Here is a 20,891-nt window from a genome sequence, read left to right as displayed (position 1 = left end):
GAGGCATTTGTACTAATTTGTTTGATTATAATCTGTAACTTTGTTTATTATTAATGTTATCATTTTATTGTCACTTGTCATTCTCTTCTATATTGTTTGTCTTTCCTTCCATCTCTTTCCCCTTTTTTATATTGTTCTCTATTGAGTGTAAATCAAAATATTAATACACCGACGCTTCAATTTTGAATAGAAAAACAATTTTTCTCCACTAATTTAATAACTTCATCAAACTTTTTAAAACAATCGATGCTCTCAATTTTTGTAAAATTTGGAAATATGTATTCTGTACTCTGCAATTGATATCCTCCAAATTTTGTGTAACAGTAATCATAATCTTCTTTATGGTTGTGAACAACAATTATAATACCCCCTCCACTACCTATATGTTTGTTTGGCATTTTACTTTTCGAGCTGATGAATTCATGTCATACGAATACTGGAACAGTTTTGTAGCTTCATACACGTTCTGATGCAGAATTTAGGAAGCGATTGCCGTTAGAATATACATCTTGCAAGCATGTGAATCAACATTTGATGTCAAGTTGCCTTGTAAACTTGTTGAAACCTCTGAATACTGCAATATGAAAAAGAGCATAATTCATCGTCACATGCAAATACTGCTATATGAAAAAGAGCACACACATATATATATACATATATATATATATAGTTCATCATCAAACGTTAGAATAGCTCAATTGAAAACTTAAGAAAACCCCAAATGTAATCTATCAACGTTCTGAAAACTCTTGTCATTTTAGCAGTAATAACTGTTCTTTAGGGGAAAAACTGTGTTACAGATTATAACTACTCATTTTGGATTATACCCTTTGTAGACCAACAAATATGAAATGTGAAATGATTATATAAAATCATTGAGGAGTTGAATCAAAGTTGTTATTTTAAACTCCTTAACACAATTTTTAGTAGCAGATCTGTGTATATGTTCATTGTAAGCCAGTGAAGGTGAAAACATCCACTAGTTGTCTTTGTTGTTAAAAGGAAAATACACCATATGGGAAAAACCAGGACTTACAGCCCACAGGTCCCTAGCAAGATGGTTTAAAATCGCAATAATTAAATGGTATGCACAGATAAAATGCAACAACTATCCTGAATTTGGTTTGTTCTGGCTCGGAATACATTCATTTGTTTTGAATACAATAATAATATAATAATGAGCACCATGTGAGATTAAAGTAAAGTGAGGCAGGCACATCTAAAGCAATGTTGATGCTTGTTTTGAACGCTTCTCTCAATATTCTCGCTACTTTCATTATTCATGCTTTAATGCTTGCTTTTAACACCTCTTTCAAAACGTAGAATTTAGGTTTCCACCCAACTTTATAATGTGGGAAAAAGTGCAATTTGAATGACGTATGTCATAAAATTTAACTTTGATTTTAACTTTGATCGAGTTAACTAACCTAATATTTGGAAGAAATATCACAACTATGGGTAAGCTTCTTTCTTCCTAACAAAGTTGGAATTCTTTCGAAAATAACAATATAAATTAAACTTCAAATAGATGTGTATAAATAGATTTTATTTTTAATTAAATGATGAGTGTTATTTATAAAAATAAGTTTTAACAAGTTTTGTATTTAATTTTATTTGACATTAGAAGAGCCTTCAATAATGGGTCTATAAGTGATTTGATTTTATAAATATCTTTAACAATCTTAAGTTTATAAATTTTTTTACATTTTTGTATTTGATTAGATATATGTCAAATTTTTTACTAGTATATAACATAATAAATGATAGATGAAACAAAAAAATACCATTTAATCTTCTAAGGAAAGACTATAAAATTTGAAAATAATTTGACATATGAATCTAAATAAATTATTAAGAAAATCGATAAAAACTAAAATTGAATGTATATATCACAATGTTACAAATGCAAAATAACACTAATTTTTGTGATACATGCAACACAAAATATTCATTAAAGTTTGAATCAAAATATTTAATTATAAAATTACTGTTTAAGAAGTATGGATAAGGTTGTAAATTTTAAGTCATTTTTTATTTATTTAATTCTTCCTAAAAATCTGAAAATTCAACATATGTTGTAGTTGTGAGTGTTTCAAAAGTGTAGACGTAGTACATGCTAAGATCAACAAATAAAAACTCAAAACAATAATAGAATTGGTTTGACTTGACCTACAAAATAATATCACAATCATAATAAGTTAGTTACAAATTTTAGTGGTGCAATGTCACAATATTAAAATGTATATATTCATTACAAATTTATCAAAGAATTGGCACTATCTTATAAATATGAGAGCACGAACATGAGAAAGATGCAAATGATAGCATCTATATTCAGACGATGAATCACTTAGGATGAAATTTGTGTAACAAATATCATTCCAAAAACCTTATTTCCCAATGATGATTCTAAAAAAATCATTTTGCAATGATAAGAAACAACTATCTAAAAAAACTAATAATAAGAGAAGTGAAAAATAAATTTAGAACATACAATCTCTCGACTAATATGTCAAAGCACTAATACATTTGAGGTCAATTTTTGACCTTTAATTTCAAGCATGGCCTTTTTTGCATTGTTAAAAGAAAATAAAAATTATGAGCCTCATTTGTTCAAAATTTAGACTGATTTGGTCCAAATTTTGACCAAATTAGACTCATAAACAAAACAAAACAAAAATTAAGATCATTTCATTGTTTAGGTATTGTGGATGGGAGGTTTGGAGGTCTGCGCGCACGAGAGCTAGTTGAGGTGAGCGAGTTTTTTAAGACCATTGATTTTCATGAGGCCATTGAACACATTTACCTTTTGCCTCGATGTTTGCCTTGAATCATTTGCCTGTAGGTTCTTTCACATTGACATTTTGACACGGTTTTGGGAAACATTCTATTTTTGCCCCTAAACAAGTATGCACTCCATATATCACCTCTACATTGTTTTCTTTCATAGCTCGACTAGGTATTTTACAGCTCTTTTTGGGGCAACATTCTTGTCCATTCACGTGGCTAGGATTCCACAACCATCATTGCTACTTATATCTATTCACAATGGACATTAATGTTAGTTACCAACTAGGGTTCCATGACCATCGTTGTTGCTGATATACAAGCACTATTCCTCTCAACTCATATTGCTATTTCCAGCTCTCAATATGTTAGAATGTAATTAACAAGTGTATAATGAGTGCAATCGATTACATGGTATAAGATCAATATTATACAAAACTAGAAAATGGGAGATTTGTTTGTTATAGGTTTTTGGCTAATATGAATGGTTTGGAATTATAATGAGTGATATGTACTAGTGATGATTTAAGTTTTTAATTAGTCAAAAGATATAATTTTTTTTTCTCACATAGTAACATTTGATTGATATGCAATAATTAGCAACATCTCTTGTACTCATTAGTCTGACAACCAAGGGACCATCAAAGACGCACATTCATAAAATAAGTAGTATAGCTTATAAATCAATTTGCATTTATCTATCTCATTTTCGTTAAATAATCTATTGCCTCCCTTTGTCATTTCTTCATCCAAAATTATGTATATTGGTGAAAACAAAGAGCTAGTTTAAAAAATGGAGAAGGATTTGGATTCAAAATTGCAAAAGGGATATAACAACTATTGGTTCCTATATCAGTTCCATTGCCCTACTCCGCTCCTCATTTCTTTTGTGTTTTCATTGAGAAAAATAAGTTGCCTGCTATATTAGGGCTTAAAAGAGGTAAGATCAATTCAAGAAAAGTAATCCTCTATGCCATCTACAAGAGGTCTCACCTACTTCTTTTGAACTACAAATTATGGAAATTATGGAAACAATGAACTATTTATATGATGAACTATAAATGATAATAGATATAACTTCCACCTTTTTAATTAATTTCTTTGGGTACTGAGAGTAAAATTGGAAAAATTAACTATTTGGTTATAGTTTAAAAAAACCTTTACATTTCATAGAAGTATAAAGAAGAGAAACCTTAGCACCTTTGAATAATCAAAATTAAAATCAATTTTTTTAAGTTTTACAATTCCAATACCTAAATCCAACTTCTTATTCAGATCCTCTATTTTTGTCCCTTAAAATTCTTTCTTCATAAGCTATGATTTTTGCGCTAATGTCAACATTCTTTTCTAGAGCTCTAAAAATTTCAGCGTGATTTTTTATTTTCTTGTAACTCTTATTTCATTGTCATGGAAACTATGAATTCCTTCAAACTAATATATGAGGACTTCAAGTCTTTGAGTCAATTTTATGATATAATTTTTGAGGTATATCTGAGGTTAGATTATTATTTTTCGGATTACTAAATGTTATGTTATTTTAATAGTGAAAATAACATATATTCATCTCTTTTCTTCTTATGTTTTGGGTTTAGGGTAATTAAGTTGATCTTCTAGGTATTAACAAGTGCTTATATAAGATTAGCATATGATTTTGAAATTTTGTTAATCAAAAGTCATTTCTATGAATCATTCTTAATTTTTACATCTTACATTCCATCTATAGTCCTATTTTTTAGTATATAAGTGTTTGATTATATCATATTATTCATGCACTTGTAGATGAGTGAATTTATTTAAGAAACAAGTATGAATAACATTACCTAAATCTTCGTAGAATGATAGTGCAAGATCTATTCTAAATAATTAAAGTGCAAGAGATTACCAAACTAGATTCAAATGAAAGTTAAATTAAGAATGGAAATGCAAGATTCAAAATAAGCTATGAAATCAAATCTAAGTTATGAATGAAAATGCAACAACTATGAAATTAAAATGCTAAGAATGCTAAAGAGCTCAAAGTCTTAATATTGCTCCAATAATATAAATGCTTAGTGCTCGAATGAGGAATGAAGCATCCCTTTTATAGAAATTTGAAGAGGAAAAAAGAACAAGTTAGGTAGGATTTGGGAAGCTTCAAGAAGAAATGACAGGGCATCTACATAAGAGCCACATAGGAGATACATAGGGTAAGAGGAAAAAGATGCAAAATTCAAATTTGACTTGTATGGGAAAGGAGAAGAAATTAAAATGATTAGAGGAGAAAAAATATGGAGAAAACAAATGTTGGGTGTCCTTCTAATCAATAGTAATGTGTATACCTCAAAAATCCCAATCAAAATAAACATGAGTAATGTTAGTGAGTTTTTTCTCTTCTTCATCTTCTTTTTCTTTCTCTTGCTCCACTTGCACATCATCAATTTGTACTACATATTCTTGTCTAATTCAACAATTTATTGAGTTCCTTATTGTTTCCTCTTCAACAGATTTAGTATCACATATGAGATAATTTTAGTTAACCTCTTCTTTGTTTTAAAAAGTAGCGTTGTTTTCCCAATTATTTATTTTATCTCCTAAAGATCTAACTTGAATTGGAGTTCCACAAGAACATATTCTAATATTGATTCTAAATCTATTCTACTAAGAAATAAAACTGTACTTAAAAGAAGAAAAATCAATGAAAATAAATGATGATTTAGCACCATCATTGGCAATGAAAACAATATGTAGAGTTACAATAATCATTCTTGATAAAATAGACTATAATCTTAAATTCTCCAAGTAAATACTATATTGGAGTAACTTTTCTTGGAAATGGTTATTATTTTATCAAATCAGATTCTTATACTTGAGATGGATTGGTACAGTCTATGAATCACCATTATATTTAAAATTCAATCAAACTATTGAAAGGAATGCAACAAGAAATTATTTGTTAATTTTCTAAAGCTATACCTAATCTACTTAAATAAAACATGATTCTAAAATAAATATTTCTCTATGTTATTGTAAATAAATCTAAACACTAGAAAATAAAAATAAATATCTATATTAGCTAGTCCATTGATACCATTTGAAGTCACAAGAATAGAGTCTTATAACTTATACAACAATCTTCAACATATTTTATAAAAGGAATAAAACACACTTAAAATATCAACCACTAAACTATAATGCATAAAAGGAAATAAGATGGAGATATAGCTCAAGTGAGCTCCCTTTTGATAGTCTTAGTTGAATTTAATAAAAGGAAATAAACTAGTTAATAGATACTCTTTCTATCATACATTGATCTATATTGACAAAGTACAAATATGTTGAGACAACTATAATAACTTTAGATTATCCAATATAGAAACTAAACTTTGTTACATCCACACAAATATTACAATCTATTAGCTTTTAAGGTTGAAAGAGTCAACCATCTATGCATGCAAAGTCCCTAGATCTAGGAATAAAATTAATGCTAATAGAGACAACATGCACTTAGGAAAGAGAGAGAATCATATCATCACTACAACTCTTAGATCAAGAATAATTTAATTGACTTTATACATGTTAGAAGTAGAAAATAATTATCTTCATTTAAACGTAGAATAAGTCTTCAAAATTGAAAAAGATGACAATGAAGCTTTCAATTTTGAAGTCTATTTTAATGCTCAACAAGTCCTCAGCTATAAGGAGTTTTACAATCATGGACACAAAAAGTTTTGTGGTCCACCTCATCATATGTTCCAAAACCTCGTTAGGAAGAATACAACTTTTCATATACCATTTAATCTAAGTTCTATCACATTTGATTCCATAAATTTTCACATGTGTGTGTTTGTGTGATTGTGGGAGTGTGTGTGTGAGATCACATGAGTGTGTGGTATTATAGAATGAAATAATAGTTCAAGTCAAATAAACACACAAAAAATGAAAAACAAAAGAGGAATTTACTTACCATTAGGCATTGCCATTGCATCTATGGCCATGCTACCTGTTGAGTGAGTTTTATTGTTTTTTAGTTGTGCCAAGATCTCTTTGTTGATATACATACATATATACATAGACACATACATATTTGTGTGCATGTATAAACATATACACATATGTATATACACACATACATATATATAGATCGTGCAAGGCCATGACAATGAGATGTAGAGATCACAAGGGCACAAGAATGAAATGCAATGATCACAAGGACATGACAATAAAATCATAGATCTACACTACTCTCTAGAATCCACAAGATTTGTATACATACATACATACATACATACATCTACATATGCAATTTTTTCACCTTGGAAAATTGTCTTTGATCCTTCTAGCTAGGAACGACTGATTGTTCTTGCTATTATATGTTTTTTGTAAAATTTCTTGCAAACTCTACCCATTTTTCCTAGACTGCATTATTTTTGTGTAGGATCATGAGGTAAGTCACTTAGCATGGTTTAAATGAATTTTATTGTTTTATTATTTTGATTCTAAAATCTGTATGTGGTTGGATCAATTTTTTGTTGTGCCAAGATCTCTCTATATATACATACATAGGCACACACGTGTGTGTGTGTGTGTGTGTGTGTGTGTGTGTGTGTGTGTGTGTGTGTGTGTGTGTATGTATATATATATATGTATATACATATATACATATATATATGTATATACATATATACATGTATATACATATATACATGTATATGTATATACATGCATACATGTATATATGTATATATGTATATACATGTATATATGTATATATTTATATACATACATGCATACATATATACATACATACATACATATACATCAATAATAGTAATATATGTATTGCATCTGCATTTTCTTTGCCATTGATTATAAGAGTGTTTCAAGGTTGGGAACTACTTAAACATCTTTTGCATGGTTTAGAGGTAATGTGATTGTGACAAAGGATTCTATATGGGAATGAGCCTCGTGATTATGGCATTTACATAGAAGCAGACTTTGCCTCTTCAATTCCTTACAATCAACTCTTCACTAAAGTTATTCTTCCATCAGTGAGAATAATTGCTACAAATTCTTGGTAGCCAATGGACCCTGAATGTATGCTACATTTTCTAGAGACATGGGAGAAGTTACTACTAGATATAGTACTTCATAACATTTTGGATCATATAGTGATGGCCAAATTAATAGCAACAATAGATACTTGGGATTCTCATAGGGAGACTATGCCAATACATGCATGGTTACATCCTTGGCTTCCATAGTTGGGTCAACCTATGGAACTTTTATATCCAACCAACTGTTATAAGTTGGGGACTATGCTTCATACATGGCATGCAAGTGATGCATCTGCATATACAATTTTAACACCTTGGAAAATTTTATTTGATCCTACTAGATGGGAACAACTAATTGTTTATTTCATTATACCTAATCTGATGACAGTTCTACAAAAAATTGTAATCAACCTAGCTAATCAACAACTAGACCAATTTAACTATGTGATGGCCTATTTCTTTATAAAAATATCTTCTATGGTATGTTTTTATAAAATTTCTTGTGAACTTTGCCGATTTTTCCTAGTTTGCATTATTTTTGTGTAAGATCTTGAGCTAAGCCACTTAATACAGGTTGAGTGAGTTTTATTGTTTTATTATTTGGATTTTGGAATATGTATGCAATTGGATCAATTTTTCTATTTTTTTAATATTTAATGAGCACCTTAAAATGACCTCTCTCTCTCTCGAGATATATATATATATATAGTGTTTCAAGATTGGGAACGAGGCTTCTACAAGGGAATAAGCCTCATGATTATAACATTTACATAGAAGTAGAACTTTTTTCTTGACAACTCCTTATACTCAACTCTTCACTTAATTTATTCTTCCAGCAGTGAGAATAGCTACAAATAATTCCAAGGAGCCAAGGGATCTTGAACCTATGCTACATTTTCTGGAGACAGGGGAGAAGTTACTACAAGCTTTAGTACATCATAACATTCTGAATCGTATAGTGAAGCCCAAATTAACAATAGTAGATAGTTGGGATCCCCACAAGGAGACTGTGCTAATACATGCATGGTTATATCCTTGGCTTCCATTTTTGGGTCAATGTATGGATCCTTCATACCCAACCATTCATTATAAATTTGGGAATGCGCTTCATGCCTAGCATGTAAGTGATTCATATGCATATGCAATTTTATCACCTTAGAAAGTTGTATTTGATCCTACTAGTTGGGAATAACTAATTGTTCATTTTATTGTACCTAATATGATGACAATTCTACAGGAATTTATAATCAACCCAACTAATCAACAACTAGACCAATTTAACTAGGTTATGACTTGTTTCTTTCTAAACATATCTATTATGGTATGTTTTTGTAAAATTTCTTGCCAACTTTGCCCATTTTTCCTGGTATTCATTATTTTTGTGCAGGAGTACCCATATCACATGTAGACACATTAAACTTGAATTGACCAAGGGAAGCAAGTTGTTATTGAAAGGAAGAAATAATTTGAGAAATACTAATTTGATAGCCAAATCAATAGAGGAAATAGGTAGCAATGACACATTTGACACACTATGAAGAGTGTAAAAATTGGTTGGAATAGAGGGTGCTATAGGTGGGATATTAGGAACCAGTGTAAGGAACACTATTGTATGAAGGTTGTGAGATAGGAAATGAAGCAAGTGGAACACTCACAAGTAGAGAAGAAATAGTAAGAGTACTAATAGGAGAATTAAATCAGCTCTTCTCTTGCTACTACAACTACCAGGATCAAATGAATCATACTTGTTGCAAGCCTTCATCTTATTAGAAATTTTCTTTCTTCTTCCTATGCTCTTAATCACAAGATGAGATAACTGTCTTTCAATAGTAGGAACCTCAACCACAATTTTTCTATTTTCAAACTAAAAGTCCTAAATACAATTAAGTTAACTACAATGTTTGGAGTCAAATTGTGATGAAAGGGTAATTTAGGGATTTTCATTTTTTTTAATAGAAAATAGACCCATTTAATTGGGTTATGGCTTGTTTCTTTCTAAAAATATATGCTATGATATGTTTTTGTAAAATTTCTTGTGAACTCTACCCATTTTTAGCCAATGAAACATCTAAATTCAATTTCACATATCTCTATGGGAACTCAATTTTGTAACCTTGATTTTATAGATGACAATGAGATAAAATAAGGATTAAAATTCAAATATATTAATAATTGTTATAAAGTGTAAATAATTCATGGTGTAAGATGAACATGTAGAATTTCTAATTTTATTAAAAAATTCTACTCAAAGATGAAATCATTGTGAGCCCAACCATTAATGTTGAAGAGAGAGTCTACAATTATATTATAAATTTAAATTGGTCTTGGATATAGTCAAAGTCTTGACCAACTTTTGGCTTTAGAGAAATTGAGAATCACTTTCTATTCTAAGACTCTTCAAAAAATCTTTAATATTGATTAGGGGAAGAACACTCATAAACTAACATGGGGCTAATCATTATGTTTTTGTCCACATGAATCTCTAGTTACTAATTTCAAAGGAGCCTCAAAAGTTATCAAACATGTACTAATAGTCGATCATTTTTTAGTTATTTTGGTTGGCAATTAGTCCTTTTGTGCATTGGTATTGGGAGATTTGTCTACACCTATTAGAACATTTGCTCATAAGTACTAAACATTTTAGTCTGGAACTAATTTTTTGAATAAATGACCTTTTGACCATCACTACAAAGAATTCCTTTGATGTTCAAAAGAAACTTAAATTCTAAAGAATAAAAAAATTCATCCAAATCTAATATACCATTTAGAAGATTTTAGAATATTAAATGGACAGAAACTAATATGCTTCCCGTAATATCAAGCCATGAGGCCTCAAGAGAAGGATTGCTTTGAAGCGAGGAAAGAGAGCGAAATATAAATGCAATGTGACATTAAACATAATTTGCAACCAGAAACATATCACTGCTCTCATTCAAATTTAGTTACAAGTAGTGTACCTCAATGACTGCTGCACTGAAATCCTTGACGTTAAGCTCGCGTAATACCGCCAAATGTTTGCTCATATGGTTGAACGAGAATATTTCTCGCAAGACCAATGTCTTCCCATTTTGCAGTGATAAACGATGTCGATCAACTTCTGTTGCATAAGACTACGGCAACTCTTTTGTTGGATAGCGGCCCAGCCCAAACCTAAGCATTACCAAATATAGGCGCATTGTAAATACAAAAGCCGATCTTATATCCTGAAAAGAATTGGATTACAGATAATGAATTCGTTTCATATTAAATTAAATCATCAATCCATTAGAAACTCATACTTCAAGCTCTTTTTGTTTGCTGACTTTCTTCCCCTGAACTCCTAATGGATCTGGACATAGCCAGAAGAGTTGAAGATTCAGATAAAATCAAACCAAAACATGACTACCGAAATAAATTGATCTGATTTTATCAGATTCAATCAACTGACCTTGATTGATAGCAATAGCTTCTTTATTACTCAGAATCCCTAAAGTCTCATTGCCAGCAGTCCTTAGGTCACAACAAATCAACAATGGTGCCTAGAGGAAATAAAACTAGATACTAGGATAACTCCTCATTAATAGATGTGTGTTTTCAAACTAAAACTCAAGCAGAGATTTCCTAATTTCTAAATTGTTTTTAGGCTTGTGTTACGTACCCACCTTTATTAAAGCCCATATGTTGAAATGTGATCTATATTCATCCGCGGTCATCCCACCATTTCCAATCTCCAACATGTCAGGACATGCAGTTTGAATTTGATGCAAAAATTAACGGAAGCGTTATGATTGGAGCAAGAAACTGACCATTCCATCCACCAGGACCTGCATAAGATGCCCACTTATCGTTCTGATCAGCTCTAGATGTGATGCTGAAAGAAGAAAACGTAAATAGGAATTTTTATCCTCATTCAATACTTTTTCAATTTGAAAAGAATATATGTTCCAATACTACCTTTCCCATTTGTCTTTAATGTCTTTTGTTGTTCTCCAACTATTTGCAATGGCAGGTGCCCATGTGGCAGGATTTTGATCACCCCTGCTTGTCAAATAAAAGCTAATGATATCATTCTAAAGTTATATTAGAAGGGATCATCAGGGTCCTTGATTATTCCATTGTTGGAGATTCCTGTTTGCAAAGCTTTCTTACCCTTCACACATTGAATAGAAAATAGGACGGCCAGATTCGATCAGTGCTTTACTCATTATTGGGTACCTGTGAATTTGTGTAAGCATTCAAATAATTTATCCAAGCAAAGAGTAGACCCAAATTAGTAGCAATTGGCCAACGAGCGAACAAATGTATGAACCTTTGTTGAGGTTTTATATGACCATTGTTGCAGTTATCATATTTCAAGTAGTCCACCCCCTGCAAGTGAACATTCAGCATATCACTATTTCAACTTTGATAGTGGCATTTAGTATACATAGTAGAATCTGATTACTGGAAAAGAGAATCATATTAAATAAAGGTTACCCGTGAAGCAAATGTTTTAGCATCCTGTTTCTCATGTAAAATGGAGCCTGGCATGGTTTTACTGCACGTGTAATATCTGGTGAAATAGGCAAATCAAAAAAATCATATTAAGCAAAAGAGTAATATATATATATAGACATTTCTGAATTGGGACATATTCTGATGCTCAACCTGCATCAGAATATATTCCAAATTTGAGACTCTTAGAATGAACATAATCTGACAAAGCCTTGATGCCCGAAGGAAATGTTGTAGCTCGAGGAACCAGATTGCCATGCGAACGAATAAGAACATTCCGAATTCCTCAGGAAGCTTGCTTTAATTATCAATGCTGGTCAAATATTTTCAGAAGAAACTCAAATGCACAAACCCATAAATGACTAAATTACTTATACGATAGATATGACTAAATCACAGATAAGAAATTTATTCTGACTACAGTTATTCAACAAATGTTCGTAATTCCATACTATATTACAAATAAAGAATAATGCGAATTCTTATTCTCATATCATTTACTAATTATTTTATAACATACCTAAACATCTCTGTTTTTCTCACCCCAACAATCATCTGGTATTTCATGGACAAAACGAGTTAGCCTTAATGTAAAGTTTTAGCTATTGAATTAACAGAGAACGCTACACTCCTTACCTATGTTTACATAATCATATCCAACCTTGGATAATCCAGTGGAAATCAGTGCATCAACTGCATTGTGTATTTTTAAATTTTTTTTTAAATGTATTAAATTCCATTTCAAATAATCACTAAAATTTGGAAAACGCTGAACATGGATCAAACAATTTGATCACTTAGACACGTATTCCTGAGAGTTAAAACTACTCGAATGTAACCTTAATAGATACAAATACAAACTAAATACTGATCTTTCATGGACAGGTAATGTCACTTCATTGAATGCTGCACTAGAGAAATAACTACTTCTATAGTTACCTGTTCCATGAATGATGCTTTCATTAATTGAACAAGCGAAATGATTCTAGCTGTTCCATCTGAATTCAGAAAAAAATCAAATAACAAGATGAATGAGCATGGATATCTGTTAGATTTGTTTTTCTTTAAATCTCATCTTCAAAAAAAAACTAAATTCACCTGTTTCCCAACAATAATACTGCCATACAATAAATTGATTTACATAAGTTAGAAAATTTTGGAAATATATAATAATCCTATCCAATCACTTAGGCAGGGGTGTGAGAGAAATAATAAAAAACAAATGTAAACCCTTAAACAAAAAATTTCACTCGGCACTTAAATATTTGCTCGGCATATGAAGGTGCCGAGTGCTAGTTTTGGTCAGCACGTGAAGTTGCCAAGTGCCAGAATGAAAATAGGTGCCAAGTGACAAATAGAAAATAAGTGCCGAGTTAGCTTGGCACAAGGAAGCTGAGTAAGCTCGGCACACAAAAGGAAATGCTCAGCACTTGAAGAAGAACGCAGTAGGTGCCGAGTTAGCTCAACACTCAGAGAAAATGCTTGGCAACAATGAATGCTGAGTAAGCTCGATTCCAACTGAAAAAATATAACTTAGAAAAATTCTAATGTGAATGCTTTCACCATTAAAACCAGAGAGCCAAGCTTTAACTTTTCAACCAAATTTTTCAAATGCAATGAATAAAAGAGGAAGAACAATAGATTCAAGTATGCATGCTTTCTTTTCTATTCAATTGAGATTTAAAGTATTACAAAATCTGGAAGCATTTAGCTTCAACCAGAAAATCTTAAAATAACCTTAAAACTTTAAACAACTTCAAACTTTAAACTTGTAGCTCTAATGGCTGCATACAATGGTGCCTGGAGCAATCACTGCTTCAATAGGACAAAATCAACAATAACGAACTTACAAAATGAACAGAGAAGAAACACGTGCAACTGCAAGCACAAAATGAAGTTCCCTCTCTACACTCTGACAATTGGATCTGTTGATCTTCCTTCTTTGCCACTTCTTGCTCTTCCACTAGCTCTCACTCTTTATCTAGTCTCTGTCTAAACAAATGAATGCTAGACAATCCATTTGTCTTACTAGCAAAAAATTTTCCCCACATTTTTCAAACTCACCTACCGGCATTTAATGTTTTTATCTATTCTGGAGTCCGTCAGGTGGTAGGTGGACATTTGGCTCCAAGGACAAATGTCTATCAGCAATAAATATTCCAACACTCCCTCTTTGTCTCGAGCCAAACAAAAAAAAGGATCGCTGATCCACATCAACTACACCAAGACACTCTCTTAGGTGTACAAAGCTTCCAATGCCTAATGGCTTAGTAAATATGTCTGCTAGCTACTGCTCAGACTTACAAAATTCTATTTTGATATCCCCATTTTCCACCAACTCTTTGATGAAGTGATATCTAATCTCAATGTGTTTGCTTCTACCATGGAAGACTGGATTCTTGGACAATGCAATTGATGAGATGTTGTCACAATAGATTGTGGTTCCATCCCCTTTCCTTTCATTCAAATCTATCAAGATCCTCCTTAGCCAAATTGATTGACATGCTGCTGCATTTGCTGCTATGTATTCAACCTCTACTGTAGATTGAGCAATAATAGGTTGCTTCTTGGATGCCCATGAAATTGCACCTGATCCCATATGAAACATGTATCTAGAAGTGTTCTTCCTATCATCTATACTTCTAACCCAATCACTATTTGTATAACCTACCAACTTGAATTCATTTGCTGCAGTATACAAAATTCCAAATCCCTTGGTACCTTTCACATACCTTAGGATCCTCTTTCCCACTTGCCAATGGGAATCTTTTGGTGTTTCCATAAATCTGGAAATCAAACTTACTGCATGCATTAGGTTTGGCCGAGTTCCAGTCAAATAAATTAAACTTCCAACCATACTCTTGTATAGTGTTGGATCCACTCTTTTGCTATTGTCTTCTTTGCTCAACTTCAGACCTACTGCTGTTGGTGTGGGGGCTACCTTACTGTTCTGCATTTTGAATCTCTCCAAGATCTGCCTTGCATATTTTTCTTGAGAGATAAAGATGCCATCATGCATTTATTTTACATCTATGCCTAGAAAATATTTCAAGAGACCTAGGTTTGTCATTTCAAATTCACTTTTCATGGCCTCTTTAAACTCACCAATTAGAGCCTTGTCATTTTCAGTAAAAATTAAGTCATTTACATACAAGACAATAATCAATACATTGCCATTTGTTGCCTTGATGTAAAGAGTGGGCTCACCATTGCTTTTGCTAAAGCCATTGCTCATGAAATATGATTCAATCCTACTATACAATGCCCACGGAGCTTGCTTGAGCCCATAAAGAGCTCTCTTCAATCTATATACTTTGTTCTCTTCACCTGCAATTTTATAACCAGGTGGCTGCTCCACATATACTTCTTCTTTCAATACACCATTTAGGAAGGCAGACTTCACATCTATTTGAAATACGTTTCACTTGTGCTGAGCTGCTATTACTATGACAACATGCACAGTTTCCATTCTTGCAATAGGGGCATAGGTCTCATCATAGTCTCTTCCATACTGGTGTTTGTAGCCCTTGACTACCAGCCTTGCCTTATGCCTATCAATCTTGCCTTTAGCATTGCATTTGGTCTTATAGACCTATTTCACTCCAATCACTTGCTTCTTGGAAGGTAATTTAGTTAGCTCCCATGTCTCATTTCTTTCTATAGCATCTATTTCCACATCCATAGCATTACACCATTTCTTCTCTTTAATAGCTTCTTCAAAATATACTGGATCACTATGAGAAAATAATGCAAAATTAACACTCTCATCATAATCTTCATACCTTTCATCTTGGTATATCTCCCTAAGACTCTTGGTCTTTCTTGGTAATAGGGAGGAAAGTGTGGGATCATAATCTTCACTGCTGCTACTTTGGCGACCAGCTCGGTCTTCACTATTACTCAACACTGACACTCAATCATGCCTAAAGGAGCTTGGCAATGACTGAGGTTGCTTGCCTATTCTTCTATCTACTCCTTCTTCTTGTTGTTCATCATCATCCTCTTCATTCATAATTGACACTTTACTTGAAGTGCTCGATGACTCATCAGTTGGACCATACCAAGACTGATTTTCAAGAAATTCCACATCTCTTAAGAGAATCATCTTTTTGTTTAATGGATCATACAATCTGTATGCCTTAGATTCTGGGTTGTATCCTATAAAAATACATTTCAGATCTTTGTCATCCAATTTTTGCCTTTGCTCTTTAGGCACATGTGCATATGCAACACATCCAAACACCCTTAGGTGTTGAACTGTCCATCTTCCTTGTGACCATACTTCCATTGGAATTCTATCACGGACTGCCTTTGTGGTACACCTATTAATTAGGTAAACTGTTGTTGTCATAGCCTCTCTCCAAAATTCAGTTGCGAGACCCTTCTCTTTCATCATGCTCCTTGCCATTTCAACAATGGTCATGTTCTTTCTTTCAGCCACTCCATTCTGTTTTAGACCTTTCTCTTTCATCATGCTCCTTGCCATTTCAACAATGGTCATGTTCTTTCTTTCAGCCACTCCATTCTGTTGTGGTGTATAGCTGGCCGTGAGCTCTTTCTTTATATCATTTTTTCTACAAAAATTTACAAAATAATTGAAGGTATACTCCCCTCCTCTATCTGATCTAAGGACCTTAATATAGTGTCCACATTCTCTTTCAGCCTAGGCTTTAAATTCTACAAATTTTTCAAATGCTTCAAATTTATTCTTTAAGAAATACACCCATGTCCTATGACTGAAATCATCTATGAATGTCATAAAATAAGTACTCCCCCCAATAGAAGTAACTTGCATAGGACCGACTAGGTCAGTATGCACTAACTCTAATGGATATCTAGCCCTCCTAGAATTTTTAGAATTAAAGGGAAGCCTATGTTGCTTACCCAAAATAAAAGCCTCACACCTGTCACATGAATTTTCTATGCATGGAAAACCTTCTACCATTCTTTTATTTGATAATAAATTTAAACCAGCATAGCCAAGATGACCATACCTGAGGTGTCATAGCCGTGAGGGGTTTTCAATCACACTCCTTAGAGCTGATTGTGTGTGGTGCAACACCAACTTGAGATGAGAATCATGTCTGACACGTGTCATTCTCCATCAACACATTGTATCCATTTTTAATAAGCTAACCAATGCTCATCAAGTTGTGCTTCATACCAGGGTCAAAATACACATTTTGTATTGCTTTCTTCTCACCTTTCTTGGTGTGGACCATAATAGATCCTTTGCCCACAACTAGTAGGGTTCCATTGTTACCCATCTTAATCTTAGATTTGAAACTCTTGTCAATGAATGAAAACAAGGTTTCATTGCCACTCCTATGGTTTCTACATCCACTGTCGAGGTACAAACCTTAGGACTTCCTTCTTCATGAAGGCAATGTTTTCACTTCCCATATTCATGTTAGCCACATTTTCTTGTCTTGACTGATCTTTTTGCTTCTTCTAGCATTCATTTGCATAATGCCCATATTTATGATAGTAGTAGCATTCTAAATTACTCTTATTTGAGTTGTAGTTTTTCTTACCTCCTTTTGAAGTATTTTGTGAGCTACTTGCTCCATCTGCTCTTCCTGAGCTTTTTGTTGCAACATTTCTTTGTCCTCCATTACCTTAGCCTCTGCCTCTGGAGTTTCTGCCTAAGCCATTTCTTCCTCTCCTCCTTCCTCTTGAATTTGACTAAGCCTTGAATGCTTGCTCTTGGGAAGATGAAGAAGTAAATATATTGATCCTATGCTCATGGGTTTGAAGAGTACCCATCAACTCATCCATTGTCAAAATAGTGAGGTCTTTTCCCTCTTCTATGGTCATGACCAAATTCTCATATTTATGAGGTAAACTCCTCAATATCTTTTCCACTATCCTCTCCTCTTGATAGTCTTCTCCATTTGACTTTAGTTGGTTAATCACACTGGAAGTACTTGAATTGAAGTCTGCAACTAATTCATTTTCCTTTATCTGAAAGTTCTCAAACTCCCTCTTTATATTTTGTAGCTTTACTGTACAGACTTTATCAGTCCCCTTGAAGTTTGTATTAAGGATATCCCATGCTTCTTTTGCATAATTTGTTGTTGCAATCTTAGGGAATATAGTCTCTATCATTGGTTCTTCAATAAGACTTAATGCCTTAGTGTCCTTCCTCCTTAACTCCTTCAAATGAGTCTTCTGTACATTTGTGAGAGCAACATACTAAGTTGGGTTTGTTACATCATTGAACCCATTAACTACAAACTCCCACAAATCACTTGCAACCATTAAGGTTTTCATCTTCTTTGCCCATGCATCATAATTTTTTCCATTGAATGGTGGTGGCTGCTACCATATCTTTCTTGCATTTCTTGCCATGTCAAATATCTCAAAAAAAAAAATGCCCTAACTCACTGTAGATGTGCGGCCTCAAAGCTCTGATACCATGTGAGAGAAAAAAAAAGTAAAAAATGTAAACCTTTAAACAAAAAATTTCACTCAGCACTTAAATATTTGCTCGGCACATGAAGGTGTCGAGTGTCAATTTTGGTCGGCACATGAAGTTGCCGAGTGCCAGAAAGAAAACAAGTGCCGAGTGACAGACATAAAATAAGTGCCAAGTTAGCTCGGCACAAGGAAGCCAAGTAAGCTTGGCACGCAAAAGGCAATGCTCAACACTTGAAGAAGAATGCAGTAGGTGCCCAGTTAGCTCGGCACTCAGAAAAAATGCTCAGCAACAATGGATGTCAAGTAAGCTCGATTCCAACTGAGAAAATATAACTTAGAAAAATTCTAACGTGAATGCTTTCACCATTAAAGCCAGAAAGCCAAGCTTTAACTTTTCAACCAAATTTCTCAAATGCAATGAATAGAAGAGAAAGAACAATAGATTCAAGTATGTGTGCTTTTTTTTCTATTCAATTGAGATTTAAAGTATTACAAAATCTGGGAGCATTCAGCTTCAACCAAAAAACCCTAAAATAACCCTAAAACTTTAAATAACTTCAATATTTAAACTTACAGCTCTAATGACTACATACAATGGTGCCTAGAGCAATCACTACTTCAACAGGAAAAAACCAACAATAAAAAACTTATAGAATGAATAGAGAAGAAACATGTGCAACTGCAAGCACAAAATGAACTTCCCTCTCTGCACTCTGACGACTGGATCTGTTGATCTTCCTTTTCTTCCACTTCTTGCTCTTCCACTGGCTCTCACTCTCTGTCTGAATGAATGAATGCTAGACATTCCTTTTGTCTTACTGGCAAAAAATTTTCCCCCCATTTTTCAAACTCACCTATCAGCATTTAATGTTTCTATTTGTTCTGGAGTCTGTCAGGTGGTAGGTTGATGTTTAGCTCTAGGGACAAACATCTATCAACAATAAATATTCTAACAAGGGGTTGGTTCAATATTTGTCGAACAGATGCCATGATAATATTTTACAGGGGTTAAAGGTTTAATTGAATTTTTTTCCTACAAAATAGGAAGGCCAAAGTTTTAGGATGCCATCCTTTGGAATGGCTTAATTCCTAGACCAAAAGTGTTAAATAGTCAAAGTTGACTTTTTTTCACAAGCTTAATTCTTCCTTAGTGTGTGATGTTTAAGGGTGGCCCTATCCTCCATACAAAATGAACAATTGACCAAATTTTTAAAAAAGTTTCAGCATTTGATCTTCATGATCTGAAAATTTTGTGAAAAATTCATTGTGTTATGTTTGACTTTTTTTAAATCTTTAGTGTAGGGAGATTAGCCACTGCCGAATTTTCAACTTTGAGAGGCAGTGAAAAAGGGGTGAAACTAGATTTAGCCCCACTAGCTTAGGGAAGAATTTTGCCATTTGCCATTTTTAAAAATAGATTCTCATATAAATCCATAAGATGACTTCCCTTTTTAAATATCTCAACACCCACTGTATTTTTAAGGAGGCTGGTGCCCATAGGACCCAACCTTAAACAAACAGTGAAAGTGTAACCATTGTTAGAATTTCAAAACAATAATTAGAACAGTCAATGCAAAAGACATACCCCATTGGAGGGGTCTTTCCGATCCCATTAGAGACGCCATCAGTTCGGTTCCACAGGACAATAATCAGAAATGCTATAAGTAATCCAAACATTAATTGCTTTTCTTTTTGAATCATTAACCAAATACAACAATAATTAGTAACTATAGTTTTGATACTCTCAGATACCTATATTCTTAATTATACTGTATACATAGCTTTCAAATTAGGATCAGTTAATCACTAATACTAGAGACGAAGAGGACTATGAACAGAAAAACCACAGAAAGCTTTTTTATAAGTAGGAGATGATTTCCACAGCTAGTCAAATTGTGACGTGAATATCAAGATTTAACTGTGTGATTTTTGAGTCAAACTCGATAACCCATGTTTCATGAGTAGTGATTCAACATGAATCCATCTCTCATGAGAATAAATGGAACACTTAGCACTCATTGGATCTAGGTGATGCTCACAGGGGGGAAGTCCCGGTGCTTCACCCCTATGAGCATCACCTAGATCCAATGAGTGCTAAGTGTTCCATTTATTCTCATGAGAGATGGATTCATGTTGAATCACTACTCATGAAACATGGGTCATCGAGTTTGACTCAAA

The 20,891-nt window shown here is 32.9% G+C and overlaps 1 pseudogene; it reads right to left on the bottom strand.

The window, feature by feature from the left end:
* Positions 1-478: 478 nt before the first annotated feature.
* Positions 479-20,390, bottom strand: LOC149547300 (alpha-galactosidase-like; annotated as a pseudogene).
* Between the last annotated feature and the right edge of the window lie 501 nt (positions 20,391-20,891).

The sequence above is a fragment of the Cupressus sempervirens genome, chromosome 7 (assembly GCF_028749045.1).
Source record: "Cupressus sempervirens isolate cs-2001-9-10 chromosome 7, ASM2874904v1, whole genome shotgun sequence".
Classification (NCBI taxonomy): domain Eukaryota; kingdom Viridiplantae; phylum Streptophyta; class Pinopsida; order Cupressales; family Cupressaceae; genus Cupressus; species Cupressus sempervirens.
The sequence above is the reverse complement of the archived record's forward strand: the minus strand, read 5'-3'. Positions and strand labels throughout refer to the sequence as shown.